The sequence below is a fragment of the Falco punctatus genome, assembly GCF_963210335.1.
Source record: "Falco punctatus genome assembly, chromosome: 4".
Taxonomy (NCBI): Eukaryota; Metazoa; Chordata; class Aves; order Falconiformes; family Falconidae; genus Falco; species Falco punctatus.
In genome coordinates this window covers 61,287,480-61,314,534 of record NC_137583.1, presented here as the reverse complement: position 1 = coordinate 61,314,534, position 27,055 = coordinate 61,287,480, and the positions used below count along the sequence as shown (strand labels likewise).

The window sequence follows — 27,055 nt, the reverse complement described above, 5'->3', positions numbered from 1 at the left end:
TTTAGCACTGTCAAAAAGTCTTCAGGAACCAAAAAGCTTAACCCCTTATTGCTCATATTTAACCTTGTGGGGTCAAGTCTGTCTCCAAAGATGCCATTGAGTGATTACCAAAGTCTTAGGCTGGAATTTAGCTTGCAGTCTAAGACCTTTTCCACAGGTAGTAACCAAGTTTAGAGTGATAATACCTGCCTTTAAGAGTCTACAGTGTAAAACTCAACATGTTACAGCTGAAAAACACATTTAGGTAAAGTTGATGAGTAGGAAGGGAGAAGATGAGTAACAAAAATAACTAGATATCTTGGCATAGATTTGCTGTATGCACAATCTGCAGTCAATCGGTGACAGCAAGCACAGTAATCACTACTCACCACCTGCTTAGCTGTGCTATTTTTAAGTATAACTGAATGACAGCAGTAGTGGGTTTTTTTAATTGTTTATTATTCCAGAGAATTAAATAGCGTTATCTCAGCATTTGGGATACATCTAAAGGATTCACAGCCCTAAGAATATCCTAGGCAAGCAGGTATGTGAAGTAGTCTGTACAACATGCAGTAAACACTGACATAGAGTAACTGGAGGGTAAACTGAAATTGTTTAGTATTACAGACTTTATTGATTTGGGTTTGAGTTGTTTTCCTTTCTAACTCAGACTTTATGTATTATTAAAATGTTTGCAGAACATCAAATATGATACCATTTTTCTTAGTTTTATTTTTCTTTCAGGGGAAAAAATAATCTTTCAGATATGTGGGAATGGTGGCCATTAGCTTTAGCTAATAACCCACGTGCATGCCTTTGAAGTACAATTTTTATTTCTGCAACTCCCGGAAGGATGTAATTTGTAAACAGTATTAAGAAAAGCATATGGAAGTGCCACTGTCTTCAGTAATCTGTAACTATCAAGGGACGATACATTTTGATCATGCTTCTTTTTGAGCTTGAACCTGAATCTGAATACTATAAAATTTATTTTTCTTTTGCTGTTCTTTATTTTTTCCCTATGTATTTATAAGTCATTTCTTGCATTAACCATTTCACCTTCCTTTTACATTTCCACATTCTGTTTCTCTAGTCTCATTTGGATAAAGAAAGTGTTTCACTTTAAAACAAATTAGAAAAAAAATAGTTGTTTAGAATGAGCAGTGGAATACATAAAATTATGTGAAATAAAAATAATAGATCACCTAAATTTTTGTGTAATTAAAACAATTCAGGAAAGCAGGATATGAGCAGGCTGAGAGTGGTTTTCATTTCTCAGAAACAAATCCTTAACAGAAATTAATTATCAGAGTTCCATGTATGTCAGTGGGCATTTAACAATTCACACAGCTTGGAATCTCTCTCCTCATTTCCTCCCTTTTTTAAGATTATCTGTCACTTTTGTCTGTTCTCCGTTCTTTCCTGTGCCAGAATGTGTGTGTTCCTGTGTATATTTATATGTGTATGAATGATACTTGCTATAAGCAGTCTTTATTTTTTCTAGACAAGACAGTTTAGGATTCTTTTGGAGTATCTCTAATTTGTCTCCATGACAATGTTGCTGTCCTGTTGCTGACATAAACTGCTGCTATAGATGTTCCAGCAAAGGGCAAGAATTTATGCCTGCATTTGAAGTATTTTAAATCAGGGGAAAATATATGAAAGAATGATTGAGGAATGAGGGAAAAGGCAATTAGGAATGTATTCTTCCATTATTCCTTCAAATGAGATCAGAAAAGAGATGTTGCAAGTGACATGGCTTTTTTTCAGTTGAAGAATACCATTTGAAATGAACAGGAATCACGTTTTCTGAATTCAATTGTGTGTGTTCTGCTGTGGACATGTATCAATAGAGTAGGGATTGTATATACTGCCTAATCCTGCTCAAGTCTCTCTGTCTCTCAATCAGAGGGAAGAGAGCAGTATAGCTTAGGCTGCGCAGAGTGATATTCTCTTGGACCAGTTTCTGCACTCTGGTAATGCAAATGCAAAGACTCATTTCTTCCCTGAAAAGCCAATGCTCAGACAATATTGCAGAACAAACCTTTCCTTACACAAAGGTTATTTTCTCTCTGGAGCATTCCCTTTTTTACTGAGAGGCATTGTAGACTAGAAATTCTCTGAGAGTTCATGACACCCTGAGAGCTTTCCTTTCAGAGACAAGCTGTATAATAATAATGCAGTGACAGAAAAATCGAGGAGAGGTGGCTTTCTCTGATAGAGAATTTGCCTTTAATTCTACCCTGAAGAGATTGCAATGGAGCACCAACCTTTGTTCTTACTGTAGTGCTTCACTGCTATATCAACCATTTGTTAAATGAGAAGTAATTGAGGTTGAAAAAGAATTGAATGAATAAAGCTTTTGGCAGGGAAGGGGAGGAGGCAGAGTATGAGTTAAAGGTTATTCCTTGCAGAAATTTTGTAAAATGAGAGGTAATGCAGCTTTTGAGCTACAATTGTTTGTGCCTCTGGAGGGGGGTTGTGGAAGAGAGGGAGGAGTGCAGGCTGGGGGGGGGGGAGACCGAACCTGCAGAAGCACAATGAGAATAATAAACTAGCATCAAATATGCAGCTTTGTGGCATCTTACTGATTATATTACAAATTCCACCAAGACGTGCTGCCTTGGCCATCTCTCTTGGTGAGCAAAGAGCAAAGGAGGAGGAACTGAGGAGGAGTCCGGAGTAGTAATGCAGATGTCCCTTTAGAAGCTTTCCTATCCAAGAAATATTTTAGCATTGCTCTAAGTTGCATTTGTCGCTTCCAGAAAGATGAATGGGCTTCACATTTCAGTGTTTTCCTGAATTCTGGTGTTATGGTAATTTGAAAATATTTGAAAAGATGCTTATTTTTTTTCTATTATAAACTTGTATCTGCTTTCAGACTTCCTCCTTCACAGCGAAAAAACATTTTTCCTCTGCCTTCCTCCTCACCCTGAAGACAAAAACTCTGTCATGAAAGTTAATCTTATGTTATTTTGGGCCTGGACACTCTGGGGACAGGCAGAAAGGATTTGTATCCTTGACAGAGCCCGTGTTGAATAAAATATTACCATTATGGAAGTCTTAGTGTAGTTCCATCTAGTGTGCTTTTCATACTGTATTGCAGTTATTTGATATTTTTTTTTTTTTTAATTCCTGTCTTTGTGGTCCAAATGTGTATAAACATATGCATTCTTTATTTTATACAGTATTATTCTGTGTTCTTCTAATGCACATTGAAATCTGCAAAACACAAGGTCTAAGGATTTTTGTTCAAAAGAAAATTATTTTTAAGGACCACTGTTTTTGATAAGTGCATGTTATTTTCATATGTGTCCTTTACATTTCTACATAATAAAGTCCATCATTTGCCATGCCTTGGAAAATCTGGCTTCCCATATCTTTTAATATATGAATACTGCTTCTTATTTGGATGAAAGGGTGATTTACACTCCCAAAATAATAATAAGATTTAAGTAAGATTGTTCCTAGTGAAATTCCTTAGGGATAGATGCTGGCTCAATTCTTATCCACAACTTTTTGAGTAAGTTAGAGAGACACATTTTCTAGCTGCCAGTAACAAAAGTTCCAGATGACTTACAAACTATTGGAACTGTGACCAGTAATTAAGTCCTATCAGGGAATTTAGGATGATTGCCAAGATGGGCCATTAAAAAAAATAAATTATAAAGAGAATGCAGGCTGGGGGCTGCAGTGAGGATCTCTGTTCTGTTGAGGGCTTGTACTTGAGAAAGGTGTTTGGATCATACCAGACAAGCAGCTCACTGGGGCTTTATGTGAGAGCTGGGGCAAAGACCTAATGTAGATCATGGATATACAGATTGCAATAGTGACTTGGGAGAGGGAAGTGATTTTCTCTCTATATATATTGCATTAGTCAGGCAGCTACTAGAGTATCTCGTTTAGTTGTGTGTCCGTATTTATTTAAATTATGTTGGCAAATTGAAGAAGGCAAACGAATGGGTCAGAAAAATAATTTTGAGAGAATGCCTTATAGTGAGAAGCTTACAGCTCCATCTGTTCTGCTTACCTCAAAGACAGACAATTTGTTTACAGTGCAGAAGGGCCTTACTGTGTCAAAAATATTGGTTACCTCTATAATCTAGCAGAGAAAAACAAGATTTGGCTGAAGTAGACTGAATTCAAATGGGAAAGCAGAAACAAATAACAAAAGAAACAACCTTAATTACGAAGTAATACTTCATAAAAGATGAAAGTCAAGATACTAATTTTTTCCAGCTCAAACAAGGCAGCCCTCAACACAGTATCGCTACTGCCAGACCGGGTAAATAAATGGAGAACAGTGCAAGGGATTATCCTGTGTTGGCAGAATACCACCACCAGTAAATTGTTGAGTCACCAATCACCAGAAGTTAACTCTGTCCCAGCTGAAACCAGGACAATTGTGAGAAGATCTAGACTCAAATTTTGAATCTCACAGTAATCACTGATAATACCAGACCAGCGGCTGCTAGCACCAGTAAATATGATACTTTACCATTTTGAACAAGCAGTATGATAACAACCCAGCTTACTCCATACTATTGGAGCTCTGCTGTTCCTTTAAGCAGGAGATGGCCTTTGGATTTAACTGCTTGGGACTGTTTGGAAAGGCTTGTATTGTCCAGGAAAGGTGTCTGTAATCTTGCAGTGGGGCTAGTGCTCCAGCTTGTATCCAACACTACAGCTTCACCCAGGTAAACAGTAACTGCAGTACCTGCTAGATACTGAATTGAAAGTTACATTAGTGCAACTTGGACTGTCAATTTAATAGGAACATTTTCTTAACGTGTAGTGTTCAGGAGTCCCTACATCACGTCACAGTCAGCAGGTCAGGATATGAACCTTAGCATGAGTCCAGATAGTTGGGCTTATGTTAAGTTACGTGCCCACTTGAAAGTGCTCCATGCAGGGGCTTGAGCAGCCAAAGCCTGTCATTGCTTCCTGCTGCTTCTAGGAAGGCTGCACTCAGAGAAACTATTATTAAAAGAAAAACAACTCACGAATCACTTGCAGCCGAAATAACTTTTTAAAAGTGGGGTTAGCAGATAGATACAAAAAGTGTTAATTCTGTAAGTAATGTGTTACAATTAGAAATCATCATTAATTAATCACACTCATTGACAGAATGAGGTATTTTCTTTGTGTCACATCCGGGTGTTCTCTTACTTATATTTTTATAATGTGCAATTACAATTTATTACTTTCCATAAAAATTATGATTTTCAGGCATCCTAAGTTAAATGAATGACTCAATAATTTAAAACTGAGTATGTTATCTTTGAGGACTGTGAAAATGAATTGCACATTGTTGAATTTATAATGCCACTCTTGTGGATAACTCGGTCCCTGGGGAAGCTGTGAGCAGCAGTCGCAAAGAGAGGAGACGAGAGGTTGCAGGGTACAGATATTTACTTCTCTTATATTTATGGCCTGATAGTCAGGGAGGCTGAGTGTTTGAAGGTTCAGCTGAAGTGGATCGAGTTGAAGGTGCTTCCCCAAAATCAAATCTTCATATATATGTTCACAGTTGACTAGTGGTAAAGAAAAGTTAAAGCAGAGAAATACGGGCAGGGAAAAGACTCAGGCATGAGAGGAGTCTTGAGTTGTGTGAAGTTAAACGTGGTCTGGCTTTTTGTATCCTGATTGATCAGAGAGATTCCCTTTTTCTCTGAGTGGAAAATTTAATGCAGGTTTTGGAGAGAAATGACCTGCTGTCCTAGACCAAAGTCAATGCCAGGGGGGTACTGTGTGACAGCTTGGACTTTAATCTGTTTGTCTGACTTTTACTCCTTATGCAGGAGGTTTAGATGCTTTAGCATCCTTGGGGTGGCAGGCAATGTATAGATGTAGGGTACTGTGTTATTAGCAGTAGTATTGCTTCTATTACTCATTTGCAGGGATTGTTCTGCCATTCTTGACCACATTCTGATGATTTTAGGAGGTAAGTTAAATGGAGTGCACTGAATTTGTCGGAAACAGGACCAGTTTCTGTGTAATTTCTGCAAATTCATTTTGTTGTCCCTGATTTTTTTTCTCAAACCGTTCAACTAACCCAAAACATTAAAAATCAGATGCTTTGTCATTATGCTTCATGTAAAAATCAACAATTATGTGTCAAATAGGCAAGTATGAAGATGTTGTAGCATGATGACACACAAGCTGTTAATTTTTGGTGATCGAAACACGTGTGCCCATACATATGTATTTAATCTCCATGTTGTTTCTCAGTTCATGATCACATAGTCAGGATTTTTTCTTTGATCTTCAAGAGAAAGGGAAAGCTGAGGCTTTTGGCAAGGGCTGGGAAGGTAGCAAAACTAATAATTGAGGGGCTTGAATATGAAAATTACCCTTGTGTCTCCTCCTTTGTCTAAAAGAGGAAGTGAGAAGATTTTTATCACACATGGATACTGTCACCTCCTTTGTTGAAAAGAGAATAAATATCCTGCCTAAATTCTTTTTTAAAACAAAACAAAACAAAACTTCAGCTGAAAAATATACTTTATTCCCTTTTCAAATTAGTCATTTCTGCTACGCATGGCATCTCCTGCTTTTCAGTACCTTAATTGAAACTCTAATAATTGATGCCACCTTTACATATCTATTTCCTGTAGAAATAGTTTACACAGAGTCACCGATTCGGTAGATAAAAATAGCATTCTGGTCAGGGGCTTCTCTCCTCGACTTGTTGCGATGATAAAAGTGATTTCCTGTTAAACAGGCAGCCCGGGACTGCAGTTACATGTGCATGAAGCTTCTGATTTACAGGGGTGCTTAGCACCCTGAACTCTGGTTTAATTCAGTGGGAGCTTTAGCACCAATAAATTAAAGTCAAGTATGTGTTTGAACATATTTTATATACTGTATGACAGGTTCTGATTACTTTCATTGTTGGATAAACTCAAGCCTGCATTTTTTTTCCCCTTACTAAGTACTTTGTGATGTTTCTCATGCATATATAAAGTAAGGAAAAAACACAAAAGCAATTCCCCTTCCCTAAAGCTCCTGCCCTTCTTATTCTATATAGGTGATTTAGCCTTTGCTTTAATGCAAACAATAGCATAAGGTACAGAATGTTTTTGATAGGTTCAGCAGTGTTTATCAATGCATTTAACTTAGCAAAGTGGCACTGGTTTACTGTATTGTAACCAAGCACAGAAATTGCTTAGAGAGTTATGCCTATTTTTGATAGTGCAGATCTTGGAGCCACAGAAAATTCTTGAGACATCAGTGTTTGTGATAATTAGGTTAAACAGGGTATGTGAGGCAATCAAATGGTCATATGCATGAGTGAGCTGATATACAGAAGATATAATATCATTAACCACCGGAATATCCATGTCCAAGTAAGAAAAATACCAGGACAATTAATGAGCAGGAGCTGCACACAAGAAGTCTCCTTATTACCCAGTACTGTATCATATTCTGTGTGTGTGTTATAGACAATAGTTATGATTAAGAAAAAAAACCAATAATAATAAAAAAACCTTCTGAGGACTGCAAATCAAACGTTCAGAAGGCAGACAAATGTAATTCTGGCATTTCCTGCACTGCCTTCATTCAGCAGCTTTGTGCTTGTGTGTTACAGTCCAGAGTCTGATTATATGATCGCATATGATTTTTTTTCCACATAATCCCTGCATCGTTTAGTGCACAAGGAGAACCTATTCTTTGGATCACCTGGGATCTGAAATAGCTCCATTTGCAAGCTGATAGTTTAAACTCCTAGCAACCCAGACATGCCTACATAACGACCAAGCTTATCTAAGGTCTTCTGTCTCAGGAAATGAATTAACCCCTTCAATCCGAATAGCTACGCATGAAAAAGAAGAGAAATCAAGTCACACATTATTTTTATTTAAAAACATTGCAGTTATTTACTGTTTTTCTACAATCTGAAGTCTCATTAATCTCTTACATATTTATTGGCAGTAGAGTGTGAGCATGAATGAGTGAGATGTCATAAATGGATTGCTGTCTATTTTGTTTCCTTTGAAAACTGTAGGTTTTATTTATTGTTATGAAAAAGAAGTGATTCCATGTCAAACTTGGACTGCCACATGGAATACATGAGCACAACTGCCTTTCTGGGAACGTGTTAAACCAGAGCAGTGTATATTCCTGAATTGAGATTTTTAATAGGAAATTTAAGTGGTTTTGAAACCCTAGTTACTGTGAATGCTGGAGGGAAGGAATGTGTTACTGTATCTACTTCTGAGCTGGATTTTGAGAGAGAGTCTGCATGAGTCGTCAAAGGTGCCTGTGTAAGATGTGACCTTTTCAGTTCGTATTTATTATGTCTTCCCAAATACACACCATAGCTGTACAGTGCCTGTCAACATTACATTTGGTGAAACTGGCTCTTTGAAGGGAAGAGTTCTCTTTTAATCCTTAAATACTCTCCTTCTGAAGCTGCCCCCCCCCAAAAAAAAACAAAAACAAAAACAAAAACCAAAAACCAAAAAACACCGTGAAGAAAATTGTAAGAAGGAGAGGAAAAATATGTTGGAACCTTCTTTCCCCTCCTTTCTTTTCCAAAATCCTTCCTCCTATTACCTCATACTTCTCCTTGTGATCTATTCTTTTTTATTTCAGTTTGTTCTTTTGAGGGCTTTTTTAATAAATGAAGTGCAAGTATCCCATCTCCAATAAAATACAGTGCATTTATCCAGTGTTGTACCAACACTGTGTAGTGCACCTCCCTTCCCAAAAGTGTCTTATCTATAGCATCTGGTTGCTGCTGCCCATGCTGATTGTGAAAGAAGGTATCAAAACATTTTCAGTTGTTCAATACTTTTGGTGTCTCCTCCTAACTTCCAAGGCTCTAATTATAGCCCTTAAGCTGTCACTGGGCTTGGGTGTCTACAGCAGGATGAACATAAAGGGATCAGAACCATGGACAAGAAATCATGAAATGTGTATTAAACCCATGGAAAACATGGAAAATAACCTGTGGTATAACTCTAAGTACCTGATCAGCATGCCACCCTATTCCAACTTGTGATATACACTTGTTTGGTGAAGACTTGTCTCAAAGCTGAATTCAATGGCTTTATCCCTTCTGAATTGAATGGGGCATTCCCTTCTCTCTCTGCAATTTAAAAAAGTAAGCAGTAAGTGTAAATACAGGATATGACATCCTGTGAAGTGAGTAGTCAGGATTGGCTAGGTTTCGATTCTGAACAGGAACATTATGGAAACTAGCTTTTAACAAATGCTGGTAGGGAGTGTGAAAACTTACTACATTTATCTGAATGCTTGAAAGGAAATAATATCAGATGGTCTGACTTGTGTCATTGCAGTTTCTCAAATCATTCATTTACATCAGGCTATTGACACCTTCACAACGGTGCAGTTGGTGTTTATGGTAGTGTGTCCTTCCTAAATCCCCACTGCAAAAATAGTTGTCCCCAGGTCGGCTGGATCTCATCTTGTCTTGAGCAACCTCATCTATCTTACTGTCTTGCACTGCTGCAGACAGGGTGGAACAGCTCTGAGCACGACTGGACTCTGATCAAGGCCTTTGGGCAATCCCATAATGTTTCCAATAAATCAAAATAAACTGGCTGGCTGCTCTTTCATGTCCTCTCATTGTGCTGTATGTCCCGCTTGAAATGTGAGAAAATCTTTTATGGATTGAGTATTTTGGCAGGGAAACAAAAATAGCCTCCAGACCCCTCAGGTAGCAAGTCTGAGTGATGGGACAACAGCTGGAAGGGATTAAGCTTGTGGATGGCTAGGGAAGCTACACAAATGCTGGGGGAAGAAGGAACCATAAAGGAACACAAGTTCTTGATCTTGTGACTACGGAGCGCATCCTCTAGTGTATGGTTCCAACAGGAGTGCTAGAGCCACCTTTTCTGTTAAAGAGCCCTTTTTGCTCTCCACAAACATTACCAGAGAATGGGGAGACCAATGCACTGGCTACAGCCTATGTGACTTTGGTCTTCATCTTTTATTCATCTATGAAAGAGTGACAATTGGCCACCTGAAACATCCTCCGTAGTCCTTGCGGGCATACTTCAAATGGGATGTTAGTGCAGATAAGTAAGCAGCATCATCTGTACATTAAATGCTCTGTGAACCTCATCGTTCTTTGCTTTGCATGGGCTTCACACTGTTGTGGCTATATGGGGTGGAAATTAGACTGCTCTTATTTTCTCATGTATGAATCAGCAGATAGTCCTATTTTTCATCTCTCATGGAGCAACTGGAAAGAATAAATAAGTTCTCAAGTAAACATTCCCAAACTTCTTTTTTGTGTTCTCACTTTCTGCAAAAATTTCTGCAGGTCTAACAGCTGTATAATGTATAAATCATTATAAAAAAAGGCTTGAAAGGAACTTCACTGTTTATACTATAGCCTCCCTGCCCTTTAGCAGTGATGAAAACTGAAAATACCAGTGCATCTTGAATTCAAAGGAGAAAAAAAATAGATGAGAGATCATAAAGGGGTAACGTGGTTCAGCTAGACTCAACGTTTGGAATATTAAGCAGATTTGACCCATGCTGAGAAGGGTCTGAAGAGCAAATTCTTCTCAGCACCATCTCTTATGTCAGGACCCTGATTAACAAAGACATTTAAATAATGTCACCGCACTTCATACAATTTGAGCCTATTTTCTCTTTTGTATAGCTTGTGAATGTAATTTTTTTTTCTTGCCATATTTGACCCCTGTCTCCTAATAGTGGCAGGCAATGATACTTTGAATTATTATGCCGAATATGAATGTAAGCTTCAAACTAACAAAGCTTTGGCTCCTTTCCTGATGAAAGCACAATTTTGCAGTTGCTTTAAATATTATAGTTCTAAGTCTTCCATTGCTACTTCTACTAGGGATTTCTCAGTGAATTCATTAGGAGTGTCTGTTTTCATAGCCTGGCTTGTACAAATAAGAAGCAGGGATTTGAAAGTTCAGGGTATATCTTGCTGTGCTTAAGCTGCAGCAGTGTTACATATGCTGAACCTGTTTTTATGTTACTAGTGAGGAATAATGCAAGCTGAACTCTGAATTCCCTCATTAGAGGTTTAAGTCTCTAAGGCTAAAACTAAGGCTAAGTTTTGATATTTGTTAACAGAATCCTGTGTGAATTAATATTTTCCAGGGGGCACACAGAATTTTGAAAGAACAATTCTAGAAAGATAAAGGTAAGGAAAAGCCACATGTGTTTTCCAGGCATGTGAAAATAATTTCAAGGGTCAGTGGCTTCACAGTTGGAATTAACGACATGGTAACAGAAAGAGGAAGAGGAGAAAGCGACTACAATTTTTTGTGTGTAATGCGGAGAACAGTGATGTTGAGGGAATGTCCCTAATGAAATAATGATGTTTCTAGAAAACTGGCTTTTCCTCTTCATTACAGGGTGTTTTGGTGTTTGGGGGTTTTTTTTGTTTGTTTGTTGGATTTTTTTGTTGTTGTTGTTTTGTTTTTTCCTTGCAAACCTACTTAATTTGATCTGTCTCTAGATGGAGAAGAGGTGGAGGAGAAATGAATGGACTAAACCCGTCAGGTCTATTTCAAACTATATCTAGAGATTCAGGGCACAACAAACTTCCTATGACGATAATTTCATCTTTAAAGTGGTTTTCTACCTTTCTGTTTTTGGAAGAATGGAAATGAAACTACTGTTCATTTGATTGATACATCTGAAAATGGAAGTGATTTTAGCAAGAACTTGTTCTTCCCTTACTGAGTATCTAAATCAGAGTTCGCCCAAAGCCTCTGTGCTACATTTCGAGGTAGTCTGAACTGTAGTGAGTGACTGCCAACTGTCCAGATGGAAACTCTAAATCAGGCAGCAGATGAATGTGGGATTGCCTCTGCAAAAAATAACATTTTTCAATTGTTTTGCAGATTAGGAACCTGTCATACTTCATCTCTGTCACACAGTCCTAAACATGTTGTAAGGAGTTACGGGAAGGAGACTGAAGAATTTAAGATGACTAAACACAATATGTAATAGGAAATTGCTCCTTATTTAGGTTTTGTTGCAATTCATACTACAAGCAGGTTGTGGTTTTTCCCTCAAGCCTTATTCTAACCCCTTAATTCATTGCACTTAGGGAACATTAAAAAATTCCCCAAATTATTTCAAATCAAGGCTGTCAGATATAGTTGTATGGAACCAGAGCCACAAAGCCTGAGAAGATGCATACAGAGAATCATTTCTTCCAACAGGTTCTCACTTCATTGTCACCTAGCGAGAGAAAGTGGGTGAAAGGGCAGGTTTCGAGCATCTTGACACATTCCTTTCAGTAGTTTTCAGACTGGGGGGCTGGAATCTTCCCTTTTATCAGTTGACCTGTCTTCCGAGTTGGTGGATGAAAAGAAAGACTCTTTGCATTACACATTTGGAAACTTTTTTGCAATGTGTGATGCTTTTGCCAATATTTAGTGGCTGCCTATAGTCCACCTCTCCTGCAAAGTTCCAAAATATCCTGCTATTGTTGCATTAAGATAGCTATTTAACAAAGTGTACAGGAATTAGAGAGAAAGAAGTGGTATGTGTTTAAGTATTTTTTATAAGCTTTCCAAATCACTACTACAAATGCAGACATTAAACCCAAATCTAAATTGTAAGAGTAGTGGGTTTATCTTTTATTTAGAATAAAACAATGCTGTAATGTAACATTCACATTTTCTGAAGTCTCCTAGAGCACAATAAATCTCTTCATACCAACTACAACATACTGTCCCCAGGGATGTTACTAAATAGAGTAAATTTGCTGACTTAGATTATTCATCCTACCTGTATGTCTATCAAATACTGCTATAAAGAATGGGAAAGCATTAGAACTGCTTTTTGTTTGGGTTTTTTTGTTTGGTTTTTGGTGGTTTTTTTATTTGTTTTGGTGGTGTTTTTTTTGGTTGGTTTTTTTTTTTTTTTGTGAATGTTTTGTTTAACTTGAAAATAAAAAGTAGCAAAGAATCTTATAATCTTTTTGTCCTCCATTTTCCTGGATGTGTGCTTGAGAAGTCCTTTTTTGCTCATCATCACCATTTGGGCTGTGGAGTGGGGTTTTTTTTGCTTTTGAACTATTTCCATTTCAAAGCCAGTTTTCCATTTTGAGACAATTTGGCAGCCATCAATAGACAGAGAGTAATTTTTGTTATTTTTTTTTTTTACTGTGATGACTTTAGCAATAAGCAGAAGGTCTTGATATGAATCAATTTTTTTCCATTTTACTTTGTATTTTATCAATGAATATTGCCTCAAGATTTCATCTACCGTTAAAATGTCATTTCTGTGACAAACTGCCAATTATTTTATGTTTAATTAACATGTTCAGCACCATTTGAGAGTGAAACAAGTGTAGACATTGCTAAAAAGAAAAGAAGTGCTGGTTAGAGAGGGAGGTGCATGGAACGTAGGTGTGGATCAAGTCAGGAGAACCACATGTCCAGTTTCTGCCCAGAAAAGATCCTTATAGAAGTGAGCGGAGGTTGCTGCAACCCTGACTGTCTGTGGGTGGTAGGGTGTAAGGTGCTGTGGGGATTAGAGCTCTGAAGGAGAGACATTCTCCGTTCTCGGTCTCCATGGATTCTCTTTATCTGGTCTTTTTCCTTGCACTGTGCTGACAGCACTTCTCCTTAGGGAAATTCCTCTGACTGAGAAATCCACCATGGGCAAAAAGATGATATACCTGTGGTTCTGCCGTAGAAATGTGTCATTGTACTAGGCCAGTTGATATGCTCTTGAAGAATACTGTTCGCTGTATAATTCAGAATACTGAATAGACTACCCCATACTCTTTTAAACCACAGCTGTTACAAAACCAGCTGGAAAATGAGGACATTGCAATGCTTTCCTTGGAAAAGCATTTGAGTTGTGTCATGTCAGGCATGATAGCAAATCTGGACTGTGCTGGTTAGCAGAGCAACTCTGCTCTTTGGAGATGGGCATCCCACTGACACTGAGCAGACTGTTCCACAATTCACTGGTGGCATTCAAGAAGTTAAAGTAGATATAATTTTTTTTACTGTATTGCTCAGTTTTTGTATTTCAGTTCTCTTTGAACTCAAAGATATAATAAAAAAAAAAATCAGAATTATCATCCAGAAAATGAAGAGTGCGTACTTAGGAAACACAAATAAAAATACAGCAGACAGTATTGCCTGATGTTATGCCAGATTAATGTCTAAAATTTTTTGAATTAGGTATTGTAAATGTATATTTTGATTTTTTTATTTATTTTATATTGATACTTACTTCAAAAGTATTATACTTTTGATATATTGATATTGATAGTTATTTCAAAAGGTGCCTAATGTAATACTGGAACCATGTCAAAATCAACTGACAGCTTTTAGGTAAGATACGGAAGACAACTGCAAAATATTCCAATGCAGAATAGAAGTAAGTTAATGGGCTTTGAAGTACTGTATTTGACACAGCTTACAATCAAAGCCTAAACCAACAATAGACAGGCTTTCCTGTTTGTATTTAGCTTTTGACTTCAGAGTAACTTTTCCTTTCTTTCCTTGGTGCTTCTGGTAGATTGCATGTGTGCTTTACACCACATGTGTTTCTGAACAGGTTTTTAGAATTTGGACTCAGATCTAAACACGTGAATTCTTCAAGGGCAAAGGCAGCATCACTCGTCATTGATTCTGCTGAGCATTTAAGAAGAAGTGACATTTACCAGGGCTTGTTTTGAAGATTTATAAATGCAATATAGATTTGGCAAGAATAGCTGCTTCAATAAATGTTGTGCTGTAGCATGTATGCATGGGCTTTACCACCAGCGGGTTCACTAGCACTTTGTCATCCAAGTAAAAATAAATATTCAATAAACAATTTATTAGGTATGTGAGTTCACTTCTGCTTCATTCCACTTGGAAAGACTTGACATCTGTTGCCTACATAGTGTTATTAAGGACACAATGAGATGAAGACAAATTAATTGTGGAATTGTCAAAACTATGTCAGGGAAACTTTTCCCTGGCTACAAAAATAATGCAAAGAATAATAGAAGAAGGGGTATGTCTAGGCTGTATATATATGAGGGTGTTTGGCATAATAGATAGGGGTAACCAAATCATAATACATGAGTGGAAGGTATTCTTTCATGAGCCTGACTTCTGTTTTGACAAAAGTGCTTTGCATTTCTTAGGTGGCATTTGAAGAATTTACAATAAAAGTAAATAGGATTTACAACCATTACAATCCTCATTTGGACTACCAGATTTGTGTGACATGGCATTAATGTGAATGATAACAGGAGTAATGAAAAAATTATGTACTGCTTCCTATTCCTGTTAGCAGCGCAAGTCCAGGTAGTGTGAGGAGAGTGGGAAGGGATCTGTTTTACCTTTGGCAGTGCAACAGTTACTTGAGTTCCCGTGCAGGAGTGTTTCCTTCCACCCGTCCATCCAACCACAGCTTGCAAAGCCCCATGCCATTAAAGGCTACACAAAGAACTGGAGCAAAACCTGTTCTGGGCAACTGTCTAGCTAAACTTCAGTGGTACTGATGGAGAGGGAGATTATTGTAACATGTTTATCTACACAGAATAACCCAACAAAATAAACTGCTCAGTCTCTAGGAGAGCCATGGAAAATAAGGAGCCTTGCTTCTGTGTCGGGTACCCTCATGGGATTCTGGGTGACATTTGAATGTGTAGGAGAGGTGCTTTGGCAGCAGGGATGCCGGGCAACTGCAGCACACCTTGCAGCCTTGCTGCTCGGGCAGCTGAAATCTGGTGTGTTGAGACAATCTTATTTAGCCTCAGCTGTAATGTGGGATCACAGATAAACACACACGCACACACACGTGCGTGCCCCCCCCCCCCCCCCCCCCCCCAGTCAACAAAACAGATTTTTTCCTAAATACAGAATGGATGTGGAAAGAGAGACTTATTTGGTTTTGATGACATATCAATGTGGTATAGGACTATCTTTGTGGCAACCTTGGAAATCTTGACCAATTCTAATGTACTTTCAAGCAAACAGGGTGATCAAAAACTATCTGAGAAACACCGGATACCTTTAGCTTTTAAAGCTGTAAAAGCTTCAGGGGCATACCTTGGTACTGCGTATAGCGAAATGAATCAAACCTGACTGACTGCTGAATATAATGTAAAGTGCAAAACTAGTCTTATTTGTCTGTCAGAACAGACGACATCAGTTTATATGTTTGAACCTTTGGCATTTAGTAAAGAAGTAATTGATGGAAGAAAACACTTTCATATGTCATATAATGTAAGTAAAGTAAAATCTATATCTATAAACATAGTTTATCTTATATAGAGACCTAGGAGTAAATGGTGACTAGGAATAGCAAATTAACAATAAATCATTGACTTTTCAATGCCCCATATTTCTGTTTTATTTATTGTAGTACATAGACCAAGTTAATCCTAGCTTCTACTCTACTCCTTGCAACCAAACCAATAGTCCTGAAGTATAAAATAAAATTATTGTTTTTCTAGAAAAAAGAGTATTTTTTTTCTATTTGAAAGTGCTAACACTGTGTGAGTTACTATGAATAAGGAATGCCAGATTAAGGTCAGATCTGTAGCATGTAAATGGGTGAAGCAGGCCATTTTCAGTAGTTTATTCTCTCATTCCTTTCCAAGATTTGTGCCTTTTGGGGCCATCAAATCAAACATTTTCTAAATAGATTGCCTTGCTGAGCTACAGATTTGGGGAACTGAACAATGAGCATTTTGGAGTGAGAAAAGTGCAATTCTTCTCATTTTCATTCTGATATTAGGAACATCTAAAGAGGCATGTATAGAGCTCTTGGATACCTTAGCTGTTGGATACACTTACAGGGACATTTGCTCATAATTTCATGACTAAGAAGCAGAAATCTGGTCAATGGAACAGAGATCTTGCATTAAATAACAACATACTTGTAAAACACATGGATAGCTTGGCTTTTTAAACTCTGTGTCTTTTGTTGAGCATAGGTTAAACTGCTATGAAAGCAATCAGGTTGGTTGCTGAGATTTCATTTATCATGACTGTTATAAACAGAGGGATAACACTGCTGATAATTAAGGCTGCATTACTTTTCCCAGTATTATTTATATGTCTATTAGAGTAGTTTATAGATGAACAGAATAGTCAATGTTCCTTTCTTACTTATGCATCTCTTAAAAAGAATTAATATGCAGGTTTTGTTTTCTTAACATGGGAGAAAAATGCATGTGACATTTAACCAGGATACCCTGAGGAAGTGGAAAATAAGGCACATGAATGTTCCACCACATCAAAAGTATGGTAATAGGTAGCAGTTGATTATCTAGAAATATATCAATATTTCTTAAAGCTGGCAGCCACTGATCAGGAGACTTATCTTCTGTAATAATACTAAGTGAAAGAGAGAAATATGAGCTATACCACCAATGTATTTTAAATGCTTTTTATTGCTGGTTCACTTCAGTGTTTGCTCTAAAGGAGGTTTGCTGCTTTGTATGCTGTTCAGAACTGCTGATGGACAAATTTCTGGAATGAATGGTATTTTTGAAAATATTTTTGGTTCCTTGATATTAGTTGCTGATCCTTAAATAGTAGAAATACACTGAACTTAAGAAAAAAAGCACCTCCCTGCCACTTAGGTAATGACACATTGCTGTAGCTCTTGGTGAACTCTATTCTTGTCACTGCTTGCTGTTTATGCTGGCCAAATTCTACAACATTCAAATGCTTCACAAAATGCAGTACAACTTTAACCCTTGAAACTGGGTTTTGTTGTGTCTGTGTTGCAGGTAGAGTCAGTTTGTGTCCCATTACAAGTTGAAGGGCAGATTCAAAAGAAGGAAAACATGCTTTTGGTCCTCCCTCCTGGTGCTTGCTCCTCTGTGGCTCAGCCTGCAGGTCCAGGCTACACATCAAACCGTGGTCTTTGCCCCGAGGAAGTTCACTGTGGTTCATATGGAGCACAGTGGGCATAGCAGTTCTGCACGGTTAACGTTAGACCTTGGTGGCATGAAGTTAGTGGAGCTATTTAGTGGAACTATTTCAGAACATTCAGGTTTTAGCTGAACATAGAACATAGAAAGGTAAAGTTGCTCCCAAGAACAGTTGGAAACTTATATTCCCTCTGTATGTTTTATTTCACTGTTATGTCATCATTGCATGTTTTGAGGCATTTTGTTAATGACAGTTTTTAGTAAATGACATTTAAACCTAGCATCTCTTGATGGTGATGAGCAAAAAGTGATGAAGCTTTTTGAAGTGATTTGTTATGAATGGGCATCAGCTGGAACCCTGCTCACAAAGACTCAAATTTTAGGGGCTCTAAGTTCATATCTGATTGTTCCAGATCTTTCAGTGTCAGTATTTTAATTCATCAATGGTCTTGTTCAAAAACTAATTCACAGATTTTAAAAAAATCTGCTTTTTAGTAGCATTGTGATACATCGTGGTAAAACTGAATCACAGCTCATAGCATGGCATTTTTTAAGTATTCGGAGACATCAACCCCAGAAGGCAGTAAAGAAGCTAGAAAGAACTAGAAATCAGAGTGCATGTAGCTGACAAATCATCAATGTGACTTCGTGAATCAGCATTATATGAATTGTCCAAAGATGTTATTAAAGCTTAGTGAGGTATTATCTCCATGAAACAAGGGAGGGAAAATGAACACCAGGTAGGAAATCATTTCAGTCAGAGCTTATCTAACTAAATCATTTCTATTATTGGCTAAAATAAGTTAAATTGCCTCATTTTTACCCACGGGCACCAGCTAAGTACATGGGCAGACACTGTACCTTAGCTGATGAGTGGTGCAGTAATTTGTTAATGGTAATCAGCTTGTAAATCAGAGCCCTGAAATGCAAAGACTAAAAATGCTTAAATGAAAAAAATATCTGTCACGCAATGTAAAGTGCCTTGCTGTTGCAGTTGTTGGAAGGTCAAAACTCAAAAAGTTTATGTGCACAAGAGAATAAAAAAAAAGATAATTCAGATACTCCTCTGGCTGAAAATGCCTTTCAGGGCTGCACAAATTCACGGTGTATTTTCTGTACACGGGGGGAATTAAAACTGAAACCTGAGGAGCACTAATCAGGTTTTTGGGAGAGCAGTGTGACCTGCAGATTGTTCATCATTGCTTCAGGCAAACAGGCTTGGCTAATGTACTTCCCTGGAAAACTCCTGGCTTTCAGCCACCAAGATCTTTACAAGATTCCAAAGGGAACCCTAACTTCTGCAACTGCTGTGCTTTTATTAATAGTAATAGCAACAATAACAATAATTGTTATTGTTGTTACTGCTTTAGAAAGAGACTGTACAAATGCATGTGATATATGGCCTTTTCCTGGAGGAATTTACAGTCCAAGAGAAGTGGCTTAAAAGTGGAAAATGAAGGCTATGGTTCCAAACAAACTATATAGAGGCTTTCTGCTTATCATCTAAAATAAAAAAAGTATTACCTTTTTCCTGCTTTAATTTGTATTGCTTTTCATGCAGAACAGAGCATGGTGAGTAGGAGACCAAAGGCCCTCGCTAGGGAAAGTGTTTCAAGTATGTCAGATTTCCCTGCGTGATACGCTGTGAAAACCCTGTAGAAGGCTTTGCTCTGACTCATTCTAACGTTCCCTCTGTACTGCTGGTACAGTGGTCTGTGCATCAGTCTTAAAGACTTATATTCAGAACCAAATGTGGAGATGCATTTGCATCTGCAGCCTTTGCTGTGCTGCCCAGTTTGGCACTCCCCTATATTGACTTCGCTTGTGCAATTGAAAGCACTCCTCTGACAGCTGAAAATTGATTTTTCACAAACATCAATGAGAGTTCAGCAGTTACACAAAATGGGGGTGAGAACCAATACGTGGAGCTGAAAGAACACTTCTGCTTGTAGACATTTAAAAATACATGAAGAACTGTAGATCTGAGATGAATTTGCTAGAATATGTGTAACCTGTATATCCACTTAATTTTCTATACTTATTGAAATGCCAGGACGTTTCTGAACAATTCTACCTTGTTACAGGTGATGTTTTAATTCCCAGACTGAAGGCACTTCAGAATTCCTTTCCCAGAAACTATATTTTTCATGAAAATAAGGCTGTCATCCTACTGTTAGCATGAAATGAAATGGATAAAATAAAATGAGAAGGAAGACCTGCTGATTTTATATGCATTGTTAACTACTATTTGGACAATATCTCCATTCTTAGCATTGTACAGTCTAGCATTACAACCAATTTCTGCATACTAAAGAGATCCTGCATTATGAGTTGAATGAATGATAGTTTAGAGTGGTGTACAACATCTCAGAAAGGAATAATAAGGTAGAAAAGGAAAGAGAAGGGAACAGAAAAAAATGAAAGATATTTCAACAGAAAATGAAACCTCACCACTTCTTATTCTAAAAGGAGATTTCAGAGCATTAATGTAGTAAAAAGAGCTGTCTTGCAGTATAGAACTAACGTCAGGCTTTTGGAGTTAAATCTGAAATAGTCACATGCACTTGGATGTGATTGTCGGCTAACACAGGTGGGTTCAAAGCTCAGTGAAACAAGCAAAACAGTCTCATCTTTATTTTAGTATCACTATTTTGGGTGCATGTGAATATTTCCTCATGTTCATGAAAACTCCTTGGGCTGAAAGCGCTGAGGAAATGTCTGTGCATAGTCCAGGGTCAGAAGGAAATTGAGAAATAGAAGCTGCACCTTTATTGCTCACCATATATTACATTTGATTGGTTGTTTTTTATAAATATGTCACAGCCTAGACATCACAGAGAGCCATTCAAGTTAAAGATGCAACTGAACCTGAGTTAAATTAAAGTTGAACAATAATATAAAGTAACTACTCAAGAAGCCCCCTTTTTGCATATCTTCATTCCTAAAAAGCATTTCTGTGAATGGAACCATCTGCTTTCAGGTTGAGGGTCATCAATTTGTGAAAAGGATTATATAACATGGTGAATAGCATGGGATTTATCTCAATGATTTGGGAAGTATTTTCTGCGTATCCATTCTGTTCTTGTCTTTGGAAAGTAGCCTATTCTAGTTGGTAGTTAGATGATATATTTTGCATTATCATATTATTCTTTTATTACTATCAGCTCCAGTGGCAGAAAAATCTTATGTAACACCTAGAAAATTTCTCTTGTATAAACCAATTATTTGTAGCTGCCTACAAGAGCTGAAATAAAGGTAAGAAAACATTGCATACTGAGTCCTGTGAGAGCATTTTATAATCTCCTTGGCAAATGAAGCACTCATTTGGCTTTTTCAAATAATAGAAATTAAAAAAAAAACTGAAGAGAAAAGCCTTCCCTACACCTTCTGGGATAGTTACTTAGAGTAAATTAAAATCAGAGCTGTAAGCAGATCATGCTAGTAATTTAATTCTATGGAGATTATCACTTTTATGTATAATAAAACAATATATGAAAATTTGAAACTGTAATCCTTAGGCAGCCCTTTCATCTGTTCATTCAAATGGAAGCTATTTGCTTGTGAGTGTGAGTGAATCGCTGATGAATGCAGCGACTAAAATTCTTGCATATTATAAAAATCTCACTAGAAGCTCCAAAAGATGGCAACAAACTCACCGATGCAAATCTGGTACTCAGAACTGCTGCTGGGGAATGCAGTGGAAAAGGGAAGGAAAAAACAAAAGCTCCTGAGGATTTCCAGGAGAGAGTGACCACAGTTCCTGCTGAAATGGATTGAACAAGAGTGGTGAAGACTGCTTATAATTCTCAGTTGTTCTTCAAATACAGTCTATACCAGATTTTCTTTTCATCTAGAAGACAATACAGTGTTTAACCAGAGCAAACACATTTAATTAGAGTAAGTTTTCGTGTAAGTGTAGCACAAAACTGTCTTGACAGATTTTCTTCCAATTTTGTAGAAACCATCCTTAGTCTCACTTTTCAGAACAAACGAATATTCCAAGCCAAAGTTCCAGGGGAATAAAAGGTTGTGGTTTAAGAGGTGGGTTTAACTTCTCTTTTACTATTTTTTCCATAACCTGCCATTGCAAATTGTATTGCAAAATTGCTTTGGGAAGAAGTTATGGTTTTCTTTTCTTGTAAGAGGAAATGTCAGGATTTTATCTTTTGGCTGCATTTTTAGGTAGAAAATACAGCAGTTGAAATAATTAATTTTGTTATACACAGAGCAAGCTCAGCATTAAAGCTGCAATTTCTACTTAGCCAGTGCTGAAACACGTGAACCTTATTGGGTATGTCCTTGAGCTCTGAAAATGGAGGTCCGGGATGAGAACAAGTGCAGCTCCTCTGGAGAATGTGGAAAGGCAGCTTGCAGAAAGGCATGTCTGTACGTTGACCTGTCTGTTGTGAAAATAGGGAAGAAAGCAAATCATTCCCAATTCTGCAGCCGTTCTGACAGCTAAAGTAGGCATTAACAATTTGCAACACATGGCATGGGGAATGAAAGTCTCTGAGCTCTACAACTGAGAGTTTCCTGGCTGAAATGAAGTAGCAGTTGAAGGTAGTTCAGTGAAAAAACTATTGTATCATCCACCGTGTAGGGACAAAATAATGTTACCAAAATCGGGGGAAAAAATAATGTCACAACTCAAAAATAGTACATGTTCTGGCTTCAAGTCTGAAAACTTCTGAGGTTTTTTGGCCTTTATACAGTGATTTTCCTGACAAAGGCAGATCAAGTTTTAATATATAGGTTTCTGCCAATATATAATAATCTCCTGCCACTTTGAATGGCCTTGGTACAATAAAATAACTTTGTTGCTAATATATTGATGCAGAAAAATAATGTTGGATTTCAGTCTTATAGTGTTAGCCTGTCAGACACAGGTTTTGCTAGATTTGCCTGCAGAGCCCTATGCAGCCTCAGCCAGGAGAGTCAGGAAAAGGGTCGACAGCACAAGCAGGAAGATTTGCACAGCCAAATATTTGGGCAGTGAGAACTGTTGTTTCTGTAAATTGGGCTCTACTGATTTATACCAGAACTCCTTTGCAGAGTTAAAGAGCTGAAGTTTTTCTTGCTTAGCCTTCAGAGGGGGTGAAGATTATTTGTATGAATAATTCCAAACTAAAATAAGTTGAGAGAGAAAAGCAGCAGATTAGTGTTTTCAACAGTTGGTAATACAATTTACATGCGTGAAAGATGTGGTCAGGTACATTTGAAGAGACATTGAGTTTCTCTAAGATGAAAAACAGTCAAAATCAAAGGAAAGAATGCCATTACTTAGAAAAATTGAACAGCCAAGAGAAGGAAATACATATTTGAATTCTGATTATCTTTCAATAATTCTGTGTAATTGGTAGAGCAGCAAAGCTAATTAAGCAAGTTAAAAGTGAAATTGTATGATAAATGTGAAAACAATTTTGACTTGCATTTTGGAGAAAGAAACTAATATCACCTTCACCAGTGTGAATCTGTGAAAAATATTTTCTTCACTATTTACACTGCTTGCTTTTGATTTGATATCAATTAATAAAATAATTCTTATAGTCTGTGTTGGCATAGTCATTGCTAAGTGTTGAACATAATGGGGACCTAAACAATAATAATTTCATTATTATTTTTGTAGTCATGGGTAATAATAATAATTAATTTTGCTGTAGAAAGAAAAGATCCCAGGAGATACATGATGATAATAAGGAAAGACTGTGTTGTATCTGGAGCACCTCTTTGGTTTTGATGTGCAGGTTTGGTTTACTAAAGGTCTTAACGACTTGTCTTCACTGTCTCTACATCAGTATTCCCTTTCTACATACATTTAGATTATGGAATATCAATTACAATTAAAGAAGAATTAAACCTTGGGCTGTGACACCACTGAAAAGTGCTACTTTTTTTGTGGAAAATTTGTATCAATGGCAATTTTTGTGGAGTCCTCTCCTATCAATGCTCTTCAACTGAGAGCAATTTTATATCTGCTGCTGTTGTTGTCGTAGTATTTGCGTCACTCCCATGTCTGCTGGACTCCTCTTTTTCCTTGGAATTGCCTGTCTGTGGGAATTCACGGTTGGGAGACACAGGTCCAGGGCAGACCTGCAGCAGGAGGGATGGTTAATCAGGGGTTGGACATCCCCCATACCGTTCCCCGTTAGTGACATGGAAGTAATGCGTGTACAGGAGCACTGCTGTGATCCTGCTCAGCCGGTGGAGATAAATTGTAATAATTGGGTTGTGAGCCAGGAGCTGGCGCTAGGTGTGACGGCAGAGACAAAGGGAACAGGAAATCGCCATACGGCGTCATATGCTCCTTCTCAACCTTAATTCTGATTGCAGCTGTCAGTGTGGCATTATGGTTCCTGAATGTGCTGTTTTATTGAGCTCAGTGTGTGGGAGAGATTTTTTTGAAGCTGGAACAATGCTGGAAAATGATTGGCATAAGGTTAGCTTTAGATACATTGTCGTTCCTGAGATAGCTGCTTAAGAAACAGGGATATTAATTTATTGACAAGAGGATTTTTGAATTAGTTAAAATTTGCATTTTTCATCCATGTCTTGTTCTAATTCTTACGTGAGTTAGAAGTGCTAGCAGATACAGTTGAGAGGGCATATTCCCTTAACTCTAGTTTCTTAAGCTCTGTAGCAAGTATTCTGTTTCAATTTCACCTTTTTTACTCTCTTTTAATGCAACAGTTGTGTTCTTTTACAGTATTAAGGATGGTATACTTGCACTGGTTTCAAATACATTAGGAGAAAATGCTAAAGTAGTGCTGCAGGAGACAGAAAATACACCAAAGTTAACAAAAGGTACACCATCATCACGACCATTGAGAACTGGGATTGCAGTGGTTTCTTATGTCTTTTTACCAAAAACTTTGTTTTGTGGAGGCATGAAAACCTAAGCATTGAACCCTCTGTCTGCAGCCAGTTATATTGCTCAGGACTGAGAGAAGTGAGCATCCTGTCTGTACACAGGTACCTCACATAACTCTTCTTGCTTTAATTTGTACAAAACTATTCAGAGTAATCCTGTGTATTTTTCTTCAAAGTTTATGTTATGTATTGTGTACTTTTTAGCCTTTAATAGTGCTAGCATTGGTTTAGAGTTACAAAGTGAAATGGTAGTGATTTTGGACACATAGTTAATAAATTTGTAGCTTTATGGCTATGCTAATTATTTTAATATATATGTATTTTGGCTGAACATCTTTTGTGCACATTCTTCTAAACTTGAATGTTATCTTAGTTTCTCCTCCCACATGAATTTATAAAAAAACCCTAGAAATGTGTAGTGCTAGGCAGCAGAGAAGTAAACTTGAACATAAACTTTCATGTAAAAATAATTTTAATACACTACAACAAAATAGTCATAGGTGTGTGTTGACTCATTTTTGGGTATTCATGTAAGAACATACTATGAGCATCCTTAGATTAAAATCTGTGAAATTATTTGAATCCATCTACTACATGGGACATTTGAAAAGGTGAAATTTGCATTTGGAAAGGATGAATCCGGTCTAAAAATAGCTTAGATAAAGATTCTTCCACCTCCCTAGGGTCTGAAGTAATTTACTGTAGCCATTAACATCTAGCATGATTTCAGGTGAAGTGTTTCATCAATAAACTTGAGTAACATTTTTATTTAAGAAAAGGAGAAAGGAGGAGCAAAAGCAGAGTGTCAGAGAGGTGTCAGAGGGCTTTTTTGTTTGTTAAAGCCATTCTAGACTGTTTATTAGTAGTATTTTCATTAATTTAAAAAAAAAATAATCTGAGATGCAGTCCACCTAAATCCTGCCCAAATGGGAACTTTATTTCCTAAAACTTGTCTAAATCTCAAAGAACAGCACAGTTTGAATTCTTCCTAGGCCTGTCTAAATCTTATACCCAACTTATTTAAGTATCTACTCCTTAGGCTTAAAATTTGGTAAATATTAAATAAAGTTTTATTTCTGCATTCTCAGAACTGTCTGCTTTGGCAGAATGGACAAATGTCATGCTTATAATTCTTTTTTACTTCTGGGATTAAGTAAACAGGCAATAAACTCCACCTCAATAGGGTGAAATAAACTGAACACATTCCTTTTTTTTAATAGCCCACTGAATACAGCACTCATCCAAGGAGCGAGGTGGCCAAGTTCTGTGTTCTGCTGAGACTGACTCATGATGCTTTAGCTGCATCTGAAGAGACTGCTCTATACCAACAGATCTGACGTTGGCTGCCAATGGTGATTAAATTTATAACATATGTATGAAATAGGGACTGAACCAAAAATCCCCTTTCTGAGGCTGATTCTGGCAGTGAGATACATCCCCTTTCATCTGGTGCTAGAGAGGATTTTGCTTTAGGTGGTTTCCTACAGGAAGATAGAGATGGCAGGGTAGCCATCTCTAGAACTTTTACCGGTACTGAATTGAGTGTTTTGTGGTGTTTTACTGTGCATGGCATAGAAGCAGAATTTCTCTACAATTATGTAATATTTAGTTTTTTGATAATTACAGATAATTGCATGGGAAAGTTCTATGAACTGAAGTGTTACCGTAACATCTAAAATCTACAAATTGGGTAACAATTATGTTTGGAGTTACACCATTATTTCAAGTATAATTACTATGAGACTGGCAGTGCATGTAATTAATAAGTAATCACTGGAATTTGTCCTCACAGTTGCGCTTCCCCCTTGTTGTAAAGTTCTTTGTCACGTTATAGTATAAAGAAAACATCAGTTGACCTCCACATGTGTTATACTAAAACTCAAAATAGTATTTCCATTGCAGTACTAGCTCCTTAATGTTATAAAAGCATTGTTTCATGGAGAAAACAGAGAAGGTACAGTGTGCTGTGTATGGGGAAGAAGCAAAGCAACCTTTCAACAGACACCAGCTAGTGAGATAACTTTTCCATAGCTATCCAAAGTAACCCTTTTTTATCTACTGAAGCTGTTTTGTAACTTGCTAAAATTCTGTTGAAAGTTTTTCAGAACCTCCTCACATCATCTACTGCCTGCCTTCCATTGTAGGGAAAGTTTGATTAACATAATTTCACACAGAAGAGAAGAATTTGTAGTTCATTTTTGGGTTCCACTTTGTCCTGATTTCAGCTGGGATGGAGTTAATTTTCTTAGGAGCTGGTACAGTGCTGTGTTCTGGCTTTGATGTGAGACTTTTCAGTTCTTCAGGCCTTGCTAGGGAAAAGGCTGGAGGGGCACAAGGAACTGGGAG

The 27,055-nt window shown here is 37.4% G+C and overlaps 1 protein-coding gene across 1 annotated transcript in view; it reads left to right on the top strand.

Moving 5' to 3' along the window:
- PTPRN2 (protein tyrosine phosphatase receptor type N2) overlaps positions 1 to 27,055 on the top strand; it is a 676,344-nt gene that overhangs the window by 220,996 nt on the left and 428,293 nt on the right. The window lies entirely within an intron of this gene.